Source organism: Marmota flaviventris, chromosome 2 (assembly GCF_047511675.1).
Source record: "Marmota flaviventris isolate mMarFla1 chromosome 2, mMarFla1.hap1, whole genome shotgun sequence".
In the NCBI taxonomy this organism is placed as follows: Eukaryota; Metazoa; Chordata; class Mammalia; order Rodentia; family Sciuridae; genus Marmota; species Marmota flaviventris.
The window spans coordinates 150,485,112-150,509,628 of NC_092499.1; the positions used below are offsets into that span (position 1 = coordinate 150,485,112).

A 24,517-nucleotide genomic window follows, 5' to 3' on the forward strand; every position below is an offset into this window, starting at 1 on the left:
TCTACCACTTCCCCTCAAAAAAGGAGAAAAACACCATTAGAAGTTGGTATCAGGTAAGTTAAGCCTGCCTTTTTTCCCTCTGTGATTCAGTTTTTTATTCATGTTATAAACTAACTCTGGATATGTATAATATGGATTTGGGCTGACCAGTTGATCTGCCTTTGGGCAGTCATATTTTTTATTCTTTTTTTCCCTGCTATGATCATAATAACAGAAAAATACAAATTAGCTACTACATTCCGTTTTCTTTTAATACAGAATACTATAATTTACCAATAAATACAAACAATAGGAGTAATAAGGGGAATACTTCCAAAGAATGGCTTAAAATAAGAAAGCGAGCTCAAGGATCTACCAGCTATGTGGTGGGCTCCAAGCACCTACACAAACTGTGTCTGATAAATGCTGATTCTTCCCCTTCCAAACACTCATGAAGTCTGGTGCAGGGATCAGGCTGGGGTCGAAGTGCCCTCCAAAGTGTACCATTGTTTCTGACTGCTTCCGCATCATGATCCACATGTGAACATATTCATGGAATTATTCACTAAAGTCAGTGTTGAATTTTATAATTAATTAGAAAAGGCAATCCAATTTTTGTTCTTTTAAAAAAGAAATACAAGATTTGAAAGGAGAAACAGATCTTACTTATCCTAACAGGACAAACACCAATTGTGACTTTTGTGTGTTAAGAGGAATTGAGACACAATTCAGGACCCACCCCCATACAGCCAGCAGTTTGCTCAATGCTACTCATGGTAGAGTGGCAGCAGACACTTGTTATACACTTGTGTACCTCTTCTTCTACGTACTGTAACTACAGGGCAGAAAAACAAATCTTTGTTTTAAAGCCCTTCTTCAAACCCTGGATGGTTGGGGCAAATTGAAGGTAACTGATAAAAACAACATTAAAACAGCCAGGCACAGTGGTGCACTCCTGTAATTCTGGCAGCTCAGAAGGCTGAGGCAGAATGATAGCAAGTTTGAGGCCAGCCTCAGCAACTCAGCAAAACACTGTCTAAATAAATAAATAAAATAAAAAGGCTGGGGATGTACCTCAATCCCCAGTTTAAAAAAATAATAAGATAAATATCCCATTATACAATTTAATGATCACCATAATCTTTCTTTCCACTTTGCTCCTTATGTGAGTCACAACGGAAGACGCTGCATGAACTCTCTGTTGAAAACACCTTTACTACTCGCTCATTTTCCAGTTTGGCTGGCTGCTGAGTGCACACTGTGGGGCTACAAGGTGGAAACCAAGTATAATCTGAGGATTCACAACAAAAGTTTGGGAAACTTCTCTGCAGGTGCTAAAAGAAACACAGTCATTTCACAATCCTATAAACCCTAAAAGTAAAGGGAAGCCTCTGAATAGCTGCTTCCCAACTCTGAGAAACCATTCGTCCTATGTCACAAGAACCAGGTAACTGAACCATCAGACCTCAAGCTGCCACCAAGGGCACTGCCATGTAAGGAAAGCTCCACCCCAGGGAAGAGTAGTATGGGCCTAAATGCTCCAGAACTGGGGACTAGTACAGGAACTACTGTAGAAGTGGGAAGCTAGAGACCTTATATATTTGTTTAAATTATGTTATTTCTATTTCAACTGATTATAATTTCCAATTTTTGACAATGAATGTGAAGAACTATAGAATTTTTTGAAAGCCCTCACTGCCCCCTCATTTCCAAGGATATAAACATATTCAACCATCTATATGGTTTTCCAAAACTAGGTGAAAATACCCTCAAAACAAATAAACAAACAAAAATCCTAGGAATAAATTAACCAAGGAGGTGAAAGGTGAAAGACCTCTACAAGGAAAACTATACGACAATGAAGAAAGAAACTGAAGAAGATACAGAAAGATCTCTCATGTCATGAATGGGCAGAATTGATACGCTAAAACGGTCAGATTACGAAAAAACATACATATTCAATGTAATCCCCATCAAAACACCAATGACATTCTTCACAGAACTATAAAAAAAAATCCTAAAATTCTTTGGAAGAATAAAAGACCCAGCATAGCTAATGCAATTCTAAATACCCCCCACCCCCACCCAAAAAAAGCAATGCTTGGATGTATCACAACACTTGACTTCAAATTATACTACAGAGCTACAGTAACAAAAACTGCATGGTACAAGCATAAAAACAGACATATAAACCAAAGATACAGAATAGAAGACCCACAGACAAACCCACACAGATAGAATGAACTTTGACAAAGGTGCCAAAAACATACATTGGAGAAAACAGACTTTTTAACAAATAGTGCTGGGAAAGCTGGTTGTCCATATGTAGAAGAAGAAGACTAAACCCTTACCTCTCACCCTTAACAAAAGTCAACTCAAAATGGATCAGAGAGGGCTGGGGTTGTGGCTCAACAGTAGAGTGATCGCCTAGCACAGGTGAGGCCCTGGGTTCCATCCTCAGCACCACATAAAAATAAATAAATTAATTAAAGATATTGTGTCCAACTACAACTAAAAAATAAATATCTTTAAAAATGGGGGGCTGGGGTTGTGGCTCAGCAGTAGAGCATTTGCCTAGCACATGCATGGCACTGGGTTTGATCCTCAGCACCACATAAAAATAAATAAATAAAATAAAAGAATTGTGTCTAACTACAACTAAAAAAATATTTTTAAAAAATGGATCAGAGAGCTAGGAATTAGACCAGAAACTATGCAACTCCTAGAAGAAAAAGCAGGGTCAACACTTCAGCACAGGCAATGACTTTCTCAATTGGACCCCTATAGCTCAGGAAATAATGCCAAGTTAATAAATGAAATGACATCAAATTTAAAAACTTCTGCAAAGCAAAGGAGACAAGTATCTGAAGACAGACTCCACAGAACGGGAGAAAAGCCTTTGCTAGCAACTGTTCTGACAGAGAATTAATATCCAGACTATATAAAGAACTCAAAAACCCCTCCAATGACTCAATTAATAAATGGGCACAGACACTTCTCAAAAGAAAAAAATGGCCAACAAATACTTTAAAAAATGTTCCAATATCTTTAGCAATTAGGAAAGTGCAAATCAAAACTACACTGAGATTTCATTTCACTCCAGTTAAAATAGCAGTAAACAAGAATACAAAGAATAAATGCTGGAAAGGACATGGAGAGAAAGAAGCACTTTTACACTGTTGGCAGGACTGAAATTTAGTACAACTACCATGGAAATCAGTACGAAGGTTCCTCAAAAACTAGGAATGGAAGCACCAGGTGACCCAGCTGTACCACTCTTCAATATTAATCCTAAAGAATTAAAGTCATCACACGATAGTGATACATGCATACCCATGCTTACAGCAGCACAATTCACAACAGCCAAACTATGCAGCTGAGGTGTCCATCAATGGATGAATGGATAAAGAAAATGTGGTGTACATATACAATAGAGCTTTATTTTGTCATGAAGAAGAATGAAATTATATCATTTTCAGGAAAATGGATGGAACTTGAAAACCTTGAATGAAATAAACCAAACTCAGAAAGTCAAGGTTCATATCTTTTCTCTCATTTGTGGAAGCCAGAGAGGAACATGGAATAGAAAAGGGGGTCAAGGAATCCCATGAAAATCAAAGGAAGATCAGTAAAGTAGAAGGGGGACCAGGGGAAGGGAGGAGAACAGGCAAAGGGGAAACACTAGGGGATGATACTAGCCAAATTATATTGTTTTATCATGTATATGTACAAAGATATAACAATGAATCCCACCATATGTATAATTTTAATGCACCAATAAAAAATATGGATGAAAAGGGTGAGAAAGGCAGGTGCTATTCCTTCCCCTGCTCAGCAGACAGCCTGTGCTGTCAATTCCATTTCCCTTGCATCTCAGACCCCCTCTTTCCTCAGGCCCCACTGGGTCATGCCTCAGTCTTCATTCTCAACACATTAGTAAAAATGGTACACTGAGAATATAAATCAAAGACTTCTGGCTAAAACAGGAGTGGCAGAACTCACATGATTTTTCTATTCTCATTTCCCAAACACCTCTAAAAAGAGAATAAAGAAATATGAAAGGAATAAACCCTAGGGGCCAAGAGAATGGACCAAGAGGAGACAGAACATATAAAAATGCTCTCAGAACTTGAGGACATGGAAAGTGAGAGAAGATGAAATCTCACTCTCTGCTCTGAGGAGAAAGCCAACCACTTGTGTGAACCCCAGAAAGACCTGACTATGAGAGGGAGGGGCAAGGCCCTCTATTGAATGCAGGGAAACTAGAAGTAGATCCCCAAATTCCCTTCCCCCTCCCTCGTGACCACTGTACGTGGGCAATGGGAGGAAGCAGGAGATACCCAACATCTTCAGAGATGCTCCAAGTTAGGATTCTACCACTGAGATGATGAGGCTTCTGACAAAATGCATGGGTGACTGCTGGAAGCCATCCATGACCCTTATGTGAACTGAGCCGTGTGCATGAACTAAAGTGATGTTGATGTCATCAGGCAGGAAAGCCCTGCGGTATCAGGAACTCCCAGCGGCAACCCTGCTGGTTTGAGAATGCTTGATTCATGTGGCGTCCTACCTATCTCCACCTTAAGTTCAGCACAGCACCTGAGATGGGGTGACCAGAGGGAGCCACACAACCTCTTGGAGATGGGTGTGGCTTGCCAAAATGCCAATCAACCTGTTTACTACAAGACCTCTGCCACACTGAACCAAGACTCCTCTCACTGAAAACTTATCCCTGCCTTTGATGTACTCCCCCTTAAATATTAAGAAGTGGGGCCATTTTTCAGTTGTTCAGTTCCAGCTCCTATCAGGATTGGTAGACCTATCAGGTGCTCCCCTTTTTATATCTAATTTCTGGCTCTGGCTCTTATTTCTTACTAATTACTTCAGACTTTTTATTTCCCAGGCAGCTCACACCTCCAGAGCAAGAACCTACCCAGCAAGTGCTGGTCACCTTGTGATAGGTGATTGTCTACCAGTTACTGTAACTAAATCAGGATTGACAAATAACAAAAAGTGGACATTTCAACATTTACAGTAGGTATTCCTAAATACAACTGTGTACAAGTATTTTCCCACTTCTTTGCGGTTATCGTCTTGCTAAAGCATGTAACTCTAAAGTTGTTTCTCCAGAAATCAAACATGAGCATCTATGTTGTTATAAGGTATAAGACTCAATGGAGGGAATGAAAGTCTCTGGAATTTAGCAGAAAGGACCCCAGACCTCATCTCCCCACTCCCTCCAGCACTCATAACCCTATTCCCCATGTCAAGCAGGAATCTGGTAGAGTCTTTTCTGGATCAATCAAGTAGTCCCATAGAACTGTAGTCCTCCAACAAAAAGTTAATCAAAATGTTGGATAATTATAGCCAAGACAGCAATTTGAAAAACTAAAACTTCACCTACAAAGCCCCCAGTCAGCTTTTTTAATACTTCACTCTTAAAAACATATCAATACCAAGAATCTTCAGACAGTTAAAGAGTTCAAGATAAAGATAAAGAAGACAAAGAACAGAAAGCTTGGTAGAAACAAACAGTGTAGTGAACAGAAAAAAAAAAACTCCTATAAAAATATAAACTATAGTATATTCAAAAAGAAGATACTGCATCCATGTTAAAAAAAATACTACAAAAACGAAAATCAGAGAACAACAACAACTAAAAAAAACTTTTGAAGTTAAATATAAGACGGGGGGGAAAAGGAGCTGCATTGGAAGACAAAGTTGAAGAATTCCCCAGGAAATTGGTGGCGGGGGGGTGGGAAGCAAAACAGAGACAACAGGAGAGAAAAAAAAAACAACCCAGAAAGTACATGGAAGAGAAAACAACAATATAAAAAACTGATACATGATTTTTAAGGACCCTCATGCCTGGGTTAAACTCTTAAGTACTCAGTAGGAAAAACAATCTAAAAACTGCCAAAGACTCAGAAACTGGAATAGCACTGGACATAAGACAACACTGCAGGACACTAAAAAACAATGCCTTAAAAAGTAGAAGGAATGAAAATCATCCTTAATGTACAATTCTCTTCCCAAACATCAGGGGAAAAGAGACAAGAGAGAGATTTTCAGAATATTCAAGGGCTCAGATTTATCTTGCGTTCCAGTTTTCCCAGGAAGCTGCTGAAGGATATGCCCCTATAGGGCACAAATCTGGGAAGATGACAACAAGGAAATGAGGGGTGCACAATCCAAGATGACCCTGTAAGGAAGTCTCATGAAAAGTGTTTCACAGCAGACCAGCACGGACTAGGCTTTGATGGTTACCAACTTCATCTTCAGACACAGCTCAGTGCCTGACATGTTCATAAGATGCTCAATATACATTTGACAGATCAATAATGAAGGGTTAAGCCTTTAAGCATAGAAATATTAAGAAATTGTTGAATAATTTCAATGTTAAACAGCTGTGAGGACTGACATGATATATCATACATAGAAAATAACAAATGGGGGCTGGGGTTGTGGCTCAGCGGTAGAACGCTTGCCTAGCACGTGAAAGGCACTGGGTTTGATCCTCAGCACCATATAAAAATAAATAAATAAATAAATAAAGCAAAGGTATTATGTCCAACTATAACTTAAAAAAATTTTTTTTTTTTAAAAAAGAAAGAAATAATAACAAATGGTGAAAAGGCTCGGCTCTTCTGACCAAGAAATAAAAGTCAGAAGCACATTTAAAGAAAAAAAGAAATTAGACAAATAATGTTATTGTTTTTTTCTTTTCTTCTTCTTCTTCTTTTTGGACTGCCCATTTTACTCTTAGCTATCAACACACAAGGTGTGGAAGGCAGGCTCCAATGGGAAGCGTCTGTAGAATGCACGCATGGTGGGTGTCCAATCTTCTCTGTATGACTGATTACCTCTTATACACTTACAAGAACACCATGTCCCCAAACATTTTCAGGAACATATTTTTCAAAATGTTTTAGAGGCTGCCTATGGGGATTACTTTTACAATGACTGGAGTCTAGGTAGGCTTCACCTGAAATAGTATATATGCTAAGCACATCAATATGGAGAAAAGCATTTATACAGGTTTATGGAAGCCTTAAAACAGAATGAGAATTTTAAATTACAATAAAGTTGTTGAAAAGACCTTTTGGCTAAAATCCAAAAGTTTGACAGAAAAAAAAATGAATAAGAAGTCTGTTGCAAGACAAAAATAAGCAGGGGTGGGGAGGAACGCTGGAGAAACTTAAGGCCAATGCTATACCCAGACTGGCTAGTGGCTCATACAGTCTCAAAGAATTTATTTCCTATACCTACTACCACTGCTACAAAACAAAGATAAAGAAAGAAAGAACAGAACACACATGTGTACTGGTCTTAAGAAAAATCTTAATGTAAATGAAAGAGCAGGCTTTCTAAAAGTAGCTAATGGGGATGGACTAAGAACAGTGAGTAGATATGATGTGACACGTCAGGATCTGCACCTCCCATAAACCACACTGACAACCACACCACAAGCTGCCTACACTGGCTTCAAGCAGCACCTTCAGGCAATTAGTGCATTTAACTACCCCCTCAATTCTGTACAAACCCTCATCATGAATGGCTCTGGTGGTGGAATATGATGAGATGAGAGAGGACAAGGGAAAAATCAAATAGACTCTTCAGATTTCAGAGAAAGATTTTCTTTGAGAAAAACATAATCATCTTCAAAATTAAGAACAAGGATTATAAAATATAATTCAAAGCAAAAATGCCAATGATATATTAAAACCAAGTTAGAAAAGAACTCAGAAATTACTTGTAATTTCTGAAAACAACACAGCTTGGGAGGCTGAGGCTGGAGGATCTTAAGTTCAAAACCAGCCTCAGCAACTCAGCAAGGCCCTAAGTAACTTAGTAAGATCCTGTTTCAAAATAAAATATAAAAAATAAAAAGGGTTGGGGATATGGTTCAGTGATTAAGCACCTTTGGGTTCAATCCCTGGTACCAAAAACAAAACAAAACAAAAACACCTGACTGTATTTAGCAAGGCATCCTGTGGGTGGGATGAAATTAAACTATGTGGTCATAGAAACTGTAATGAGAAATGATTGGTCAAGATATTTTATCCATTTTCTCTCTTTCCCTCATATTATGGCTAACTCAATGCTCACCCCAAGGTACCTCATTAAGCAAGTAAAGATGCAGGGAAGATTTAATTTCTGGACTCCAGGCAATTTCCTGGATTCAGAGGATGAAACCCTCAACTCTCAAGAAGTATAACTGTATGACTATATCAAAATTTTAGCAATTTTCTGGTAATAGAAATAAACTATTATTTCTCTAGAAGAAAGTTTAAATAAAACAATTTCAAGAAGAAATGTTAAAAAGAAATAAGGCTGTATGAAGATATTTACTGATTTTATGCTACTACCAAATGTATGTGTACTCTGAAGTCACACCTTCTGCCCACTACTCCTGACTTGGCTGAAGCTGCAGCATTAAAAGCTCACATCATGGAGTAAAACTACATGGGGAGCATTAAAAGGTAACAACATATCCCTGGGATATTTCTAGCCCACAAAATAAAAGGTTAAGGATATGAGATTTTCAACAGTTAATTTTATAACTCCAGGAACAACAAATATGTAATAGCTAGTTATAAAGGATATTCTGAATAATACCCACTTGAGAATTTTAGAAAGTTTATTATCGCCAGGTAATTGGATCATCTATAATTTGGCATATTGTTTACAAGATTGTAAAACAGTTAACAGAAGAAAACACAAGTTGATGCAAATAGGTATTCCTCGCATTAAAAAATAACAAAATTAGGGGCTGGAGTTGTAGCTCAGTGGTAGAGCACTTGCCTCATAAGTGTGAGGCACTGGGTTCGATCCTAGCATCACATAAAAACAAATAAAGGCACTGAGTCCATACACAACTAAAAAAATACTTAAAAAAAAAAAAAAACTACTTGAAAAAACTTTCTAAAATAGGATAGTAGGAAAGATTGTTTAATTTCCAGTGTCCAAACAGTCCTTATTCTTTGTTCTAAGAAATACCTCCATAATCTTTTGACTCTGGGAAAGCCATATCCCTTAGTGAAATACTATAGGACGCTGAGTCATTCTATGGTAAATCTGAGAGGTCATGCTATTCCCAAGGTCATGCTATTCCCAGGAACTTGTAGACCAGCTGGGAATAGCCTTGAACCACCCACATCTAATCTTCCTTAACAAATACTTTCTACGGTCTTCAATAGCAAATGTGCTTTCTGTCTTCTGCAACGAATGCCAACATTCTCATTAGGTCTTGTCCTTCCCCATTACAGTTTACATTACAGTCTTTCATTAGATAGACAGTTCCTTCACATCAACAGACTATGGCAGCCCCAGATCCCCAGATCAACAACTCCTAATTCAAATGTGCATATGCAGTGTTTCAATTCATTCCAAGGAATTTGTTTTCTCATCCTTTTGTTCTGAAAGCTGGTTTAAAGAAAATATAAGTTGCCTATATGTCAACAGATCAGGTAGTTTTAATAGCCAGAGTCACAAAAGTTTAAATATTTAAATTAACATTCTCATATTACCTACAGGTGGGGCCTCTAGAAAATTTACTGTCCAAAGTAAAAACTTCTGAGATGAAAGTGGGGGTCTGCTAATAATTAGGCTGACCACCAACAGAAACTGTGCTGTCCCTAGCTCTCGTGACATATGGTTATCCCACACAATCCTATGAGGTCTCTCCTAATTAGGTTTCGCATAGGATTTGCCAATTTTCATCCAATTAAGTTCAAGGAGTCAGTATTTTGTATTTTAAAAACTCCATTCATAAAAACTAAATTTTTCAAGGGAATTAAACTCAGGCTCTATGCTAAAAAATGAGAACTATATAAATGAGTCTTGAATGGTCAGTGTCCAATTCTGAAATCTAAACACTGTCAAGAAAAGAATGGCCCATTTCAAAGCAACTGAGAACTGATCTTGGCAAAGTTAAATAAAAGCTGCTGGTAGTAATTTAAGGCTTCTGCATAAGATAATATTAGCAAAGTGACCAAACTGAAATAGGATTTTGCAAGTGGACATTCCCTGGTTTGAATAAATGAGTATGGGCAAGATAGGACACAAACATTTTGAGTAGCTGGAAAACTGCACCTAAATTCCCATCTCTCACCAGGAACAGAGGCCCATCCTGTAACCCCAGCTACTTAGGAGGCTGAGGCAGGAGGATCACAAGTTTGAGGCCAGCCTGGGCAACTTATAGAGACCTTCTCCAAAATAAAATAAAAAGGGCTGAGGGCATAGGTCACTGGTAGAGCACTAGCACGTACAAGGCCCTAGGTTTAATCCTCAGTACCGCAAACAAATTTCTATTTTGTTTCTTATATGTGCCTGATTTTAGGGCAGTTGGTTAGTTGAGCTCTCTGGACAACACTGTTTTTGTTTTTTTAATTCTGCACATATCCCCCAAACCAAATAGATAAAGTAGCAGATATGGCAGTGTTATGTAGAATGAATATATGCAGAACTCCTATACAGATAAAGTGCCAAATACTCACTAAACTCTCATGTGAAAAGCAGTGAGAATTCGAAAGGCCGTGTACAGAGAACACATAAGCATGAACTCAACAGAGCAGGCAGGGAGCAGAATCATTTTCTGGCCCTGGACCTGCTAGGAAGGGCCTTTTCTTTAAAGCCATTTTTTTTTTTTCAGAGTAGAAATTAGAAGTTTATTAAAGGACAGCAGAAAAGACTTCTCCCGGAGGAAGAAGGGGACCCAAGAGGTGGAATCCGTGGAAGTGCGGGTTGTTTCCCCTTTTTATAGTTCTTTCAGTGATGGAATGTAGGTTGGAAGGCCCGAGGCGTGCGACACAGGTGGGCCAAAGAAGTAATCTCGGCAGGAAGGACTTCATTAACATTTCTTTGAAATGGGCTATCTTAAAAATATGAACGCTTCACGAATTTTCGTGTCATCCTTGCGCAGGGGCCATGCTAATCTTCTCTGTATCGTTCCAATTTTAGTATATGTGCTGCCGAAGCGAGCACTAAAGCCATATTTTTAAAACCCATTCCCCTCTAGCCCTAGGATCCAGTCCCACTAGCCTCCACTTATCCTCTTCCAGCACTGTCCTAACTAAGGTCAATATGGGCAAAGGTACAAATGTCACACTTGACCCAGAACATCTCCATATGACTGATTTAAGCTCTAGTCTAGGAGATCACCAAAAACAAGTCAAAACAAAAGTAAACCAAAACCAAACTTACCCAAGCAAGTCAGGTGTAAGCCAGAAGGGATGAGTGGGGGAGTGAGGATATAGTAATAGAGGGCTGGTGCTGTCAGACCGAAGGGAAGTTAGAAGTCCAGCTGTGTGTGGAAAGTCTCTTATAAGTGTTAGTACTCAGTTCAAATTTGGAGAGAGAGACAAAGAAGGGTGGAAAGGGGTGGGGGACACAAAGCCAAAATAACTGTGTGAGTCAAATATAGCCTACAAGTTCATTTCCTTCTATAATTTTTGTTTTTATTTATACTTGATCTATTGTAAACTCCAATTCTACATAAAGACACACTATGGTATTTTAACTTACAGTATTTATCAAAAAATAAACAAACAAAACAAAAAATATCTAAAGATTCAAAAGAATTTGGATCGCTAAAGCCTAGTGAGTTAAGTTAGGACAACCCACCAGAGATATAAGGTAAGCTCAAGAGTTAAGGTCTCCAACATCTGTCATCTTCAGTACAAGTCAAGTCTGAGGGGGAACTCTCATTTCACAGTTATTACTCCAAGGCACCAGTTCTTAAAAGTTTTCTATCAAAAAGATCACAAAAAAAATCTGGCTAGAGAGAGTTATGGGCAAAACAAAGAGTAGGGAGGTGGTGGTAAAGAGAGCTATTAAAGCTTTATATTTACAGTATTAAATTCCCAGAGAAAAAAATACAAATAGTTTTCAAAATACAGGCAACCAACATAGGCATATGCAAACATACAGCTACAACAAAAAGATAGGCTTTGTCAACAAAAGCAGCTGGAACAACTGGATACTCACGTATCATGAAAGAAAGAAAGAGAAATAGAGGAAGAGAGAGAGAGAGAAAGAAAGTAAGGAAGGAAGGATGGAGGGAGGGAGAAGGAAAAAGGAAAGGAAAAGAAAAAAAAGAATCGAGACCCAGAGCTAGGACTCTTCACAAAAATTAAACCCAAATGGATCACAGACCTAAACATAAAAGCCAAAACAACAAAATCAAAGCACAATACAGGAGAAAGTTTAGATGACTTTGGGTTTGGCAGTGACTTTTTAGATGTAACACAAAATACAGAATCCATGAAAGAATGAACTGATAAACTGTGTTTCACTCACAATGCAAAAGACATGTCACAAGAGAAGACAAGTCACAGATCAAATATTCACATAGACTTATTAGGCAAATAAATCTTATTTATATATAAAATATACAAAAAATTCCTAAAACTCATTAAGAAAACAAGAAACCCAATTAAAAAGTGGCAAATGATCTTAAGACACACATCACCAAAAGATATACATGTAGCAAATGAGGATATGCAAAAACATCCTGTGTCATTAGGGAAATGCAATTCGAAACAACAATGGGATACACTATACACCTTGTAAGAATGGCCTAAATCCAGAACCAAATGCTGCAGAGGGTATGCAGCAACAGAAACTCATTCATTACTGGTGAAAATGCAAAATGACAGTCACTTTGGAAGAGTTTGGTAGGTCTTTACATAACTAAACATACTATACAATCCAGAAGTTGACTCCTTAGTATTTCCCCAAAGAAGCTGATAATATGCTCATGGATGTTTATAGCAGAAACAACCATGTCCTCCACTAGGTAAATAGATAAACAAACTGTGGTTCATTTAGATGATGGAATAGTATTCAGCATTAAAAACAAATGAGCTACTAAATTATAAAAAGACAAAGAGGAAACATAAGTTTATATATATATTACTAAGTGAAAGAAGCCAATCTGAAAAGGAAACTACGGAAATAGTAAAAAGGATCAGTGGTTAGGCCAGGCATGGGGGCACATGCCTGTGATTCTGGATACTTTAGAGGCTGAGGCTGGGAGGATCACAGGCTGAGACCATCCCAGGAAACTCAGCAAGAACCTGTCTCAAAAGAAAAGTGTGGGGGGCGTGGTGCTGGGGACAGCTCAGTGGTAGAGCACTCACTCACCCAGGGTTCAATCCTTAATACCTTTAAAAACATTGGTTGCCAGGGGTTAAGGAGAAAAGAAGGGTGAAAAGGCAGCTCACAGAGATATTTAAAGCAATAAAACTACTCTGTATGATAGTACAATGGAAATTTGTCCAAGTTCATAGACTGTACAACAGCAAAAAATTTGTCCAATATAAACTGTGGACTCTGAGCAATGTGTCCAAAGTAGCTTCACCGATTTTAACAAAGGTCTGCTTTGTCAAAGAATATCTATACTGGGGGAAGCTGTGCATGTGTGGAGACAGGATAGCAGGGAACTACATTCTCCTTAATTCTACCTCCCCCATTCTTGGCCTAAGGCAAGACAGGCACATCTTGTTGCCCTCCATCCCAACTCCCACTCCCAACAAATAAGGCAAGTGGACAAACTGGCCTAAGGCAAGACAGGCACATCTTGTCGCCCTCCATCCCAACTCCCACTCCCACTCCCAACAAATAAGGCAACTAGAGCTATAAGAATGAGACTTTAGAATACAGATAATCAATATTTTCAGACAGATGCAAGAGGAAAAGCATCCTCAAAAGAGGATGCCCTAGAATTCTCAGAAATTACACTATCTTTCCCTATCTGCTCTACCAGACTGAAGTTCCTTGAAGTCTCTTGAGGTCTCACATATGATTTCTGTAGCTCCAACACTTAGCAGACCCTGGCACATAACAGATGCCCTTGATAAACATTTACCCTAAGGACAGAATGTTACCAAGTATACTAAATGAATGATCATCTTACATTTCCAAAATAACCTACTACTTCACCTGAATAATCATTCGACATAATCTTCCTTTAGGTAAATATTAGGTAATCTGTTTTGAATTGTCACTAACTCTTTAACCCTTGAAAGGAATCTGATTAAAAAAAAAGTTTATTACTGCTTCCCCATCGCTAACAATCTGTGTGATTTTATAACATCAATGAGCTGCAGCAAACACTTAACATGCATAGACTAGATGAAATTCTAAGGTATTTCCATGACTGTCCAATGTTTAATAGCTGGGAACATTCATTTCTTAAACAGATATGACACCATTATTCTGTGCAAGGAGCACTGAGGGCAGACGGATGCTCCTTACTGTAAATGCAGCTAGATTCAACTTCCAAACTCTAGGTCCTGTGGCCATCTCTCTGTACAGGCTTATGGGGAGGATCCAGTTCATGCACACATATATGCACCCATGTACTTTAGTGGGTCAATCAATAATGATGCTAGAAAGACTACTTAAAAATTTCTGAACAAGCATAAGAGTTCCATAGAACAAAATTTAGGTTGGAAAAAGCAAAAAGGTAATCAGTAGAGCTGAAGAGTCTCCCATTTAATGTGTACACAACCCACATAGTCCTGGCAATAAAGGAAGATGATCTTCCACACTAGGATGATGTGCATCTTCAAGAACCTTCACTTCTTAAGAAAACACACTCTCTTGGTTGTGGAAATGATGCTGCAGTCATTTTTGTTTTGTGAGTAGGTGAGAGCACCATGTCTCAGCAACATAGGGTACCAGGAAAGGAAGGACTATCACAGAGCACATTTACACCTCCCTTGTGCCCACTTACTCTCTCCTTGGGTACAAGCAGTCAGCTGTGCCATCTTGGCCTGACACCAGAACACAGTAGGATCCAGAGGCATTTCATGAAAGTGGAGTAACTTAAAAGCACTAAGTGCTTTTCCTAGGGCCCTTTGCATGTGGTTACTAAGTCTTCCACAGGAAAGTCATTACTAGAAGTAGTGGAGTTAAGTAATCTTTAAATTAGAAAAATAAAGAATGGTAAATTATGCTTTATTATTTACATTAACACACAGACTGCCAAGTACTATAAACTGGAAGGAAACAATTAAAAAGTTCATTCAAGGCAAACCTCTCTCAACTAAACATGTCTACTCCTCTGTTTCTTATTCTATTCAAATGTGCCCATACATTTTGTAGGGGTCCCTCACCTGAGAAACAGTGCAGTAGGCCAGGCAACACTTTAAAAGAATTTCAAAATGACACTTCATCATTGCAATTTAAATTATAAATTAATTTTAGTTCTGAATTATATAGCCAGAACAACTATCTTGCCATCAATGTTGCCCCTATATTCCTTGTTTCATATTTGATATTCTGCACCATTAAATAAAGTTATATAATAATTAAGTGCTAAAAGGAAAAGAATGAGAAAGCTGCTTCTAAGCAAATACAGAAGCATTTAATCTATTACAGCCAATACTTCTTGCTCCCACCTGGAATAGAATCACTGATACACATGATTACCTCTAAGTCCCTGAACAATCCCACTTTCTAACCTTGCCTCCATTTCTAAATTAAATCCCAAGCCCTGACTTTGACTCTGTGTGGGTTTGGTTGGGAAAGGATGACGGTGAAACCACAAAAGGTAGGAGGATAAACAGTGGTGTCTTAAAATGTCAAATTCTATTTTCAAGAATGTACTTCTGAAAAGGAGGCCAAAAGGACAAGATGTTAACTACTTTTTAAGTAATTTTTATTTGTTCTTTTAAAAATGACAATAGAATGTATTTTGACATATTATACATACATGGAGTATACACTCCCATTCTTGTGGTTGTACATGACATGGAGTTACACTGGTCATGTATTCATATATTAACACAGGAAAGTTATGACAGATTCATTCTACTGCCTTTCCTATTCCCATTCCCCCTTCCTTCCCCTTTGTTTAATCCACTGAACTTCTACCCCACCTCTGCCCCCATCCCCTGCTTATTGTGAGTTAACATCCACATATCAGAGAGAACATTTGGATTTCAATTTTGGGGGGGTTTTCCCAGCCCTTTAAAATATATACATAATTTAATTAGAGACAGGGTCTTGCTAAATTATTGAGGCTGGTTTTAAACTTGTCATCTTCCTGCCTTAGCCTCCTGAGCTGCTGGGATTACAGGCATTCATCACCATGCCCGGCTCTTATCTACTTTTTTATTTAGAGTTTTGAACAGATTCCGGAAGATGTGTCTTATAAGAAGGACTGGCTACAAGAAAATAAAAGGGGAGATAATGAACAAAGGATAGTCTTACAAACAGCATTTTTATAAGCCTACACCCATAAACCATGTGATTCTTAAAGTGTCTTCTTGTAGAAATAGCTATGTCACTTGTGATTACTATTTTTAAATCTTTTTTTATCATATAAAGCAATATATATTACCATGGTATGGCTCTGGAATATTCCCCATAGGTTCACAGTGCTAAAGCTTGGTCCCCATCTCTTAGCACTACTGGGAGGTGGTGGAACTTTTAAGAAGTGGGGCCTAGTGGGAAGTCTTTAGTCATGGGGGACATACCCTCAAGGGGATATCAGGACCCTGACCCCTTCCCCTATCTCTTTTTGCCTCCAGGCCACCATGAAGTGAATAGGCCTCCTCTGCCACAAGCTCCCACCATGATGTACTGTGTGTATCACAGGTCAAAAGCAACAGGACCAAGTGACCTTGGATTGAAACAAAAATAAAGCCCTTATTAAGTTGATTATTTCAGGTATTTTGTTACAGTAGCAGAAGGCTAATACATACATTCATTATAAAAATAAATGGGAAAAGAAAGTACATGTATGAAGACATGAATTGGTGTGAACATACTTTATATATAAACAGAGATATGAAAAATTGTGTTCTATATGTGTAATAAGAATTGCAATGCATTCCATTGTCATGTATTTAAAAAATAAAATCAATTAAAAAAAGAAAAAAACTAAAATGCCTGTTTGACTATAAAAAAATAAATTAAATAAAATACTGGGAAAAAGAGGAGACACTTAAAAAATCCTACTGTGAAGGGCTGGAGATATAGCTCAGTTGGCAGAGTGCTTAATTTGCATGCACAAGGCCCTAGGTTCAATCCCCAGCACTACCCCCCTCAAAAAAAATCCTACTCTTATATTTGCAAAATAATTCATTCAGATGCAAAACTAATTATACTCCCTGTAAAGTATACAATATATGCATATTTATAAATATGTCAGAGTAATAACTATACTTCTGAGCATCTTATTTTCCTGAAATAGCTAACATTACTGATAAATAAAATCAAGTTATTCTATTTATCAATCAGGATCAACCCAAGAAAGAGATAATAAAATTTATAAGCTACGAGAACAAAAAAAATTCATGGAAGTGAGATAGGAAACTTAAAGGCTAATGGCAAAGCAATAAGTCATGTGTCAACTGAGACTAAAAGTACAATTTTCATTAGCCTCTCTTTAGCTAATATGTTATGTATAAATATAAAAATAAAAGTATATATAAATAGAATAACTTGATTTTATTTATCAGTAATGTTAGCTATTTCAGGAAAATAAGATGCTCATAAGCATATGCTAACTGAACAGTGGGAATATTCCTAACCCTCATAAGAATGAGTTATACTAGAAGAAATGAAGACCTCTTTCTTCTTCTTCTTCTTTCCCAGTCTCCTGATGGGCATTTTCTTATGCCCCATTTATATGAACAGGTGTCAGATGGAACTGTGCCCATGCAAAAAAGGATGTGTGTTGGGAGAGGTTATTCATTCATGGGCAGAAACAGAAAAATTCAGAGAGGATATATATATATATACACACACACTCCATTCTTACTGCTCAGGGCTAACCACTGTTACTACCTTAGGGTACAATTAATGTTAAAATAACTAAGAAAAACCACAACAATTAGCCATGACCCTAATGTTATCAAGTGGTATTCCATATTAAGATCCATACCTAAGAAAGTACACTACAGAACAATTAGCCAACATAAGCAGTAAAGCCATAATTTAAATCCCTTGTTTTCTTTCCAAATGTCTTAGTCAAACACACAATATACTACATTAGTTGTATATGACCCTAGCAATTCACATGAACTATAGGCATAATCCTAGAATAAAAAGAAACAAAGCATGTTTAACTATTTCAGTCTTTGTTTTACTGTTTTACATAAATCACTTCCAAGTATGTTATCTATGCAAATATTCATGAGTCACAAATGTTGCTCTATTTCATGAAAGAAGGTAGCATTATCCAATTTGAGATTTTCATTCAAAATATTGAAAAAACTGACTGTAAGCTCGTTACTATGTTCCTTCTGTTGAGCTAAGGTTAAACATTGATAACTAATGACAAGGCATTCCTATGTCCCTCAAATATAAGTCTAATCACAAATGCATACCCAAACTCAAGAATTATGGCAGGGAAAACCACAACATGTGGCTTTAATAAGGGTAGACACCCCAAGAGAAACTTTCTCATCTGAATTGCTATGTTACTTTATACCGTATTTCAAGAGTATTCCCAAGTGGTTATATCTATTGTATAGCCAGAATGATTTTCCAGGAAGAATTTAGGTTAAGTATCTAAGGATACCTCAAATTATGGCATTGATATGTTAAATTATAAATGAATATAATAGTAAATTGTAATATAGCACACATAAAACCAAAATTACAAATAGAATATACTGATTACCAATTTCTAACAACCAAGGACTCTAGCCAATGGAAAATGTTTGTTGAAAGTCTAATTTGACATCCCTGGGATGCAAGGCTGGTTCAATATACGGAAATCAATAAATGTTATTCACCACATCAATAGACTTAAAAATAAGAACCATATGATCATCTCGATAGATGCGGAAAAAGCATTCGACAAAGTACAGCATCCCTTTATGTTCAAAACTCTAGAAAAACTAGGGATAACAGGAACATACCTCAATATTGTAAAAGCAATCTATGCTAAGCCTCAGGCTAGCATCATTCTGAATGGAGAAAAATTGAAGGCATTCCCTCTAAAATCTGGAACAAGACAGGGATGCCCTCTCTCACCACTTCTGTTCAACATAGTTCTCGAAACACTGGCCAGAGCAATTAGACAGACAAAAGAAATTAAAGGCATCAAAATAGGAAAAGAAGAACTTAAATTATCACTATTTGCAGATGACATGATTCTATACCTAGCAGACCCAAAAGGGTCTACAAAGAAACTATTAGAGCTAATAAATGAATTCAGCAAAGTGGCAGGATATAAAATCAACACGCATAAATCAAAGGCATTCCTGTATATCAGCGACAAATCCTCTGAAATGGAAATGAGGACAACCACTCCATTCACAATATCTTCAAAAAAAATAAAATACTTGGGAATCAACCTAACAAAAGAGGTGAAAGACTTATACAATGAAAACTACAGAACCCTAAATAGAGAAATAGAAGAAGATCTTAGAAGATGGAAAAATATACCCTGTTCATGGATAGGCAGAACTAACATCGTCAAAATGGCGATATTACCAAAAGTTCTCTATAGGTTTAATGCAATGCCAATCAAAATCCCAATGGCATTTCTTGTAGAAATAGAGAAAGCAATCATGAAATTCATATGGAAAAATAAACGACCCAGAATAGCAAAAACAACTCTAAGCAGGAAGTGTGAATCAGGCGGTATAGCGATACCAGACTTCAAACTATACTACAGAGCAATAGTAACAAAAACAGCATGGTACTGGTACCAAAACAGGCAGGTGGACCAATGGTACAGAATAGAGGACACAGAAACCAATCCACAAAACTACAACTACCTTATATTTGATAAAGGGGCTAAAAGCATGCAATGGAGGAAGGATAGCATCTTCAACAAATGGTGCTGGGAAAACTGGAAATCCATATGCAACAAAATGAAACTGAATCCCTTTCTCTTGCCATGCACAAAAGTTAATTCAAAATGGATCAAGGAGCTTGATATCAAATCAGAGACACGCCGTCTGATAGAAGAAAAAGTTGGCTATGATCTACATACTGTGGGGTCGGGCTCCAAATTCCTCAATAGGACACCCATAGCACAAAAGTTAATAACTAGAATCAACAAATGGGACTTACTCAAACTAAAAAGTTTTTTCTCAGCAAAAGAAACAATAAGAGAGGTAAATAGAGAGCCTACATCCTGGGAACAAATCTTTACTCCTCACACTTCAGATAGAGCCCTAATATCCAGAGTATACAAAGAACTCAAAAAATTAGACAATAAGAGAACAAACAACCCAATCAACAAATGGGCCAAGGACCTGAACAGACACTTCTCAGAGGAGGACATACAATCAATCAACAAGTACATGAAAAAATGCTCACCATCTCTAGCAGTCAGAGAAATGCAAATCAAAACCACCCTAAGATACCATCTCACTCCAGTTAGATTGGCAGCCATTATGAAGTCAAACAACAACAAGTGCTGGCGAGGATGTGGGGAAAAGGGTACACTTGTACATTGCTGGTGGGACTGCAAATTAGTGCAGCCAATTTGGAAAGCAGTATGGAGATTTCTTGGAAAGCTGGGAATGGAGCCACCATTTGACCCAGCTATTCCCCTTCTCGGTCTATTCCCTAAAGACCTAAAAAGAGCATGCTACAGGGACACTGCTACATCGATGTTCATAGCAGCACAATTCACAATAGCAAGACTGTGGAACCAACCTAGATGCCCTTCAATAGATGAATGGATAAAAAAAATGTGGCATTTATACACAATGGAGTATTACTCTGCATTAAAAAATGACAAAATCATAGAATTTACAGGGAAATGGATGGCATTAGAGCAGATTATGCTAAGTGAAGCTAGCCAATCCCTAAAAAACAAATGCCAAATGTCTTCTTTGATATAAGGAGAGTAACTAAGAACAGAGTAGGGTCGAAGAGCATGAGAAGAAGATTAATATTAAACAGGGATGAGAGGTGGGAGGGAAAGGGAGAGAGAAGGGAAATTGCATGGAAATGGAAGGAGACCCTCAGAGTTATACAAAAGTACATACAAGAGGAAGTGAGGGGAAAGGGAAAAATAATACAAGGGGGACAAATGAATGTCAGTAGAGGGGGCAGAGAGAGAAGAGGGGAGGGGAGGGGGGGGTAGTAGAGGATAGGAAAGGCAGCAGAACACAACAGACACTAGTATGGCAATATGTAAATCAATGGATGTGTAACTGATGTAATTCTGCAATCTGTATATGGGGTAAAAATGGGAGCTCATAACCCACTTGAATCAAAGTGTGAAATATGATATATCAAGAACTATGTAATGTTTTGAACAGCCAACAATAAAAAATTTTAAAAAAAAAGAAAGTCTAATTTGATATCAAATAAGGAGCTTTTTAACTTAAAAGCCAATTACACTGCATTGTGCAATTATATTTCTTAACCTTCTGACCCTGGTCCATTGCCTTGAATTCCAAAAGTGAACTTACACTTGTAACTTGAGAAAGAAAAATCCAGTCTACAAGAGAACAGGCTACTTGGGATTCACCATAGGACACAGAGTGTGACCTCATGAGATCTGTCCTCCTTTTTCTGTGTTGACAAACTGTGGCCTGACTCCAGCTGTCTGACCTTCTGTCAAGTTAGAGGTATGACCATATACACAAGTCCTTTCCTGCAGAGTGTGAGTGGAAGTGATATGTCCCCCATCGTCTCTCTAGGGCTATAACCTCAGCATAGTAATCATGTGATCCATCTTCATCAAGGACAATGCTACAGAAGATGGCAGTGAAGCAAAATGGAAGAACCTGGATCTCTCAACGACTATGAAGTCCACATCATCCTGGAACAGCTACCCTGGTACAGGCTAGAGAAATTAACATCTATCTCCACTGTATTTCTCAAGTGTCTGCTGTAGGTAGCTGTTCCGCCCTTTCCTAAGTCATGCAAGTTATAAATTTGCTATTGAATTTAAAACAGAGGCCTAAGAACAATCTACGGCTTAAATATCACCCAAGAATGACATTTCACAAAAAACCTGCAATAGTTACTTCTACTTTCTGAGCAGCATTTTACATATTATTTCATGTAATTATGTCCTATCCCTGGTTATTATAGGTATTGTTCCCACTTTACAGAGGAGAAAATGAGCTCTAAGAAAGTGGTTTCCTTGATAAAGAAACAGCCAGGGGTTACAGATTCAAATCAAAAACATCATGCCCACCTAGAGCAGGGGTTGGCACTCGATGCCCACAGCTCACTTAAATCAGTTACTGTCGAAAGCTGCTTTTGCGCTAAAGGCTGAGCTGAATGGCTAGGACTGAAACCATAGACTGTAAAAATATTTACCATTTGGCCCTTTACAAAAAAGCCTACTGATTCCTGATCTAGAGCCTTTGGACATGAGCAGACTTGGCTGAACTGAACCACATTCCAAAATGTAGTCCCCCCACCCCCCCCCCAAGCAATCCACATTCCCATCCAGAGCTCAGCTTCTCCTTGCTCTTCAGCTCCCTGATGCCAAGCCACCGTGCTTGAGTGGTCGTGACTCCCTGACACCAAAACACTTGTGGCATCTGTCAGTGCTATGCCTCTGGCTTCCTACTTTTCCAATTCTAATAGAATATCTTACTTTAAAAAAGTAATTTCAGATTTTAAAAAGTTCTAGAGATTAGTCTCACAACAATGTAATGCACTTAATACTACTAAACTGTGCACTTAAAAGTGGTTAAGAGTGGGGCGCATGAATGTAATCCCAACAACTTGGGAGACTAAGGCAGGAGGATTGCAAATTTGAGGCCATTCACAGCATATTAATAAGACCCCAAGCAACTCAGCAAGATCCTGTCTCAAAATTAAAAAGAAGGGCTGGGGGGGCTGTAGCTCAGTGGTAAAGCACCCCTGGGCTCAATCCTGTACCACAAAACAAATAAACAAAATAAGTGGTTAAGATGGCAAATATTGCGTTACATGTATGTTACAGTTTGGATATGAAGTGTTTCCCCAAAAGCTCCTATATTAATGCAGGAGGTGAAATGATTAGATTATGACAGGTATGATCTGATCACTGGATTAATCAATTCGGTGGACTAATAATTTGGATGGACTAACTGGATGGCAACTGTAGGCAAGCAGGATGTGGCTGGAGGAAGTGGAACACTGGAGGTGTGTCTTGAGATTTGAATTTTGTTCCTGGTTCTTCACACTCTGCTTCTTGGCTGTCACATTTGAGCAGCTCTCCACCACGCCTTTCTGCTATGGTGTTCTGCTTTAATTTGGAGTTGGCTGACCATGAACTGAACCTCTGAAACTGTGAGCCAAATAACTTTTCCTCCTCTAAGTTATTGAGGGATATTCTAGTCACAGCAATGAAAAGCTGATAAATATATAGTGTATGTACATGTATATATACTTGAGTGGGGAGGGTACTGGGAACTGAACCCTTGAGAGGCTAGGCAAGCACTGAGCTATATTTCCCCAGGTCTTTTTTTGAGATAAGGTCTTGCTAAGTTGCCCAGGCTGGCCTCAAACTTGTGATCCTCCTGCCTCAGTTTCCCAAATAGCTAGAATTACAGGTGTACACTACTATACCAAGCTACTGTGTATATTTTACCACAATTAAAAATAAAATTTTTAAAAGGTCATTTTAAAATAAAGTTTTATGTTAGTCCTCTAAAAATTAAGTACATTTTATTCAAATTAAATGAAAACACTGGAAGTAACACTAGAAACAGAAAAAATGATGCATGAAGTTCTGCGTGGCCTTACTTTGTGGTATACATTCATCCTACTTTGGTCTTGTGCATAAAAGGCAGTTTGGAGAAACTAAAAACAGACATCACTCCCTAAAATAGAACCCTCGAAGACCACAAACAGCCCCAGTTCATTTCATCCCTGTGTCTAACCAGCATTACAGCTGTACCAGAATATATGAGAGTAACAAAGCTCTAGAAGCGTCATTCTATATAAGGTACAAGAAATAGAAAATCCTTTCATACAATTCAATTTGCACAACAGATATTTTGTGAATACCCACCAGTTAAATAAAGTTAGGCGATACCCTATGATAGCATAAAATAAGTATACATTTTTAAAATTCCATATACTCATGATCACTGAGGCACAAGACGACAATGTAGGCTGAATAAGACAAAAGTCACTATATGTAGTCATTTCATGAATCAGTTTACTTCTAGAAATCATTTTAAAAATTTTTGGTCTTATGAGTATCAAAGTAGAATGTAAGAGAAGTTTTTATACAAAAACACTAGCTATAAACAAAGTCACTTGGGTGTGTGGTCCCATCAGACATAATATGACTGTAAATACAATGCAGAGCCTAAACAGCTGGCACCTGCTTTGCTTCTCATAGGCTGTGTGTCTGCTCACACAAGTTCCCAGCAAAAATACTATATTCTTTATATAACAAGGCCTGTATTTGAAGAAAGGATCATCTATTCCTACTGTTCCCCAACCTTCCATGAATATCAACATGAAGGTGCTATGGCAGGAGGTACCATCTCAAATCCTATGGACCAAGGTGGAGGTCAAAAGAGTAGAATAGAAAGGATACATAAGCCAGGTGCAGTGGGACACACCTATAGCCCCAGCTACTCAGGAGGCTGAGGCA

The 24,517-nt window shown here is 38.0% G+C and overlaps 1 protein-coding gene and 1 non-coding gene across 2 annotated transcripts in view; both read right to left on the minus strand.

The window, feature by feature from the left end:
- Chsy1 (chondroitin sulfate synthase 1) overlaps positions 1–24,517 on the minus strand; it is a 75,102-nt gene that overhangs the window by 3,993 nt on the left and 46,592 nt on the right. The window lies entirely within an intron of this gene.
- LOC114081182 (U6 spliceosomal RNA) lies at positions 10,859–10,965 on the minus strand. The gene has a single exon (XR_003580736.1). It is a non-coding gene; the product is annotated as a U6 spliceosomal RNA (small nuclear RNA).